Here is a 1,898-nt window from a genome sequence, read left to right as displayed (position 1 = left end):
AAACTAATGATAACTAAATGCGAAGATGATAATGATAAATGAATCTAATGCAACTAATAATGATATGATCACACTCTATTCAAATGAATGCAATCCTAATGCAATTAAAATGAATGTAACTGAGAAATATGAATGATGAATGACATGATGATTATGATAACATGCGAACCTAAATGAAATGAACCTAGATAATTGAATGCAAACTAATGCAACTTATCATGACCAATGCAAATTGTTTTTGTTTGTCCAAATATACTCAATCTTTATTTTTGACCGTTGATCTCAAATGAAATACTTATAATGCAACTAACAATGAATTCTTATAATGCAGATGATAATGACCTAATCTAAAATGATCTAACTTAAATGATACTACCATTCCTCACATGCTTTCTTGTAACAATGCTTGATTTCATCATTGAGCTTTTAAATGCCGTAAGAAAATACAAACAACTTGACATAATGATTCAAGTTGATCTGAGTGTTTCTTATGTGGATTTTGATATAGCAAGTTTATACAAGCAACTTGATATGATGAATCAAGCTGACCTAAGTATTTCTTGCAGGATACACAAGGATTATCCCCTTTCGTGCATGAGTCAGAATGTCTTCCTTGATATTTTGCCAATCATACCCTTAGACGAGTACATATCTTACTAAAAGATAAACTGCAGACAACAAACAAATAAAATAATAATGCCCCATCATAGCTACTCTAGTCATGGACATCCTTGAGTTGCATAGAGTACATGATTAGCAAAAATCAAGATATAAACATTGAATCTTGTATGTCGTACATATGGTTTTGTGGTCATTAATTGATGTAATCATCTTGATGAATGATCATTGATAATCCTTCGTTACTTGTTGGTTGAATCTTTATATTTTGAGTTCCACAATCCAGTTGTTACTAATGTCTTGATCTTTGTTTCCTTGTTTGTCGATTGTTTCAAAACCTTAGGTGTTTTTGGTTTTTTCTAAGTTTTTCAAATGTTTTTGGATTTTTCAAAGCTTTTAAAAGATTCCCTTAGCAAAAGGAGATTAGGATTTTTCCTCCAACGAAAACAAAACTTTAGTATGGATGTACAAAAGGATGATCCAAACCATGGTGGGATACAATGCAAGTATGATTGATTCTGATAAAATCCAAGACAATGACTGCGCTAAGTATGTCAAGGATTGAAAACTATTGATAAGCTACATATTTCATGTTAATGGTTCGGAGCGATGAATGTGAAAGATAAGATGGATATGCAAGGATGGATGGATATATGCGATAGGATGGATATTATGCACAAAGTGATCTCATAGATGGAAGAACCCACTTTTAGATAGCACCTGTTTACCAGGTTTTCACCATCTAAATTTATTACATTTTTTTTTTCATTTCATTTTTTCTTTTTTCTTTTTTCTTTTTTTTTTCACTGTTTTTGGTATTTTATGCTGATACTTTTAAGCTTAGAATTTCTTTAGATACATAGTATTGATAGGATCATCGAACCAATCACCTTCTGGTGTAGTTCATATGTATGCTTCGGAACCATATGCCGCTACCATGACAAAGGGACCCAGCCAATATGGTTCAAATTTACCTTTATTTTCTCAATCTTGTTGATTCCTTGGATTTTCTCTTAGAACTAGATCTTCAATCTGAAAAATGTCTGGTTTAACTTTGTGGTTGTAGCTTCTCGCCATTCTCTATTGATATGCCTTCAAATGATCTGAAACATTTTGGCGTTGTTCCTGAATCAACTCAAGTTCTTGAAGTCTAGAAACTCGTTGTTCTTCTTCTAGTAGAAGGCCTTTCAAGGATACTCATAGAGAAGGTATGTCTACTGCTACTAGTAATATGGCTTCTGATCCATAGATTAAGCAATATGGAGTTGCCCTTGTTGGTG

The sequence above is a fragment of the Cryptomeria japonica genome, chromosome 4 (assembly GCF_030272615.1).
Source record: "Cryptomeria japonica chromosome 4, Sugi_1.0, whole genome shotgun sequence".
NCBI lineage: Eukaryota > Viridiplantae > Streptophyta > Pinopsida > Cupressales > Cupressaceae > Cryptomeria > Cryptomeria japonica.
This window is presented reverse-complemented; position numbering follows the sequence as displayed.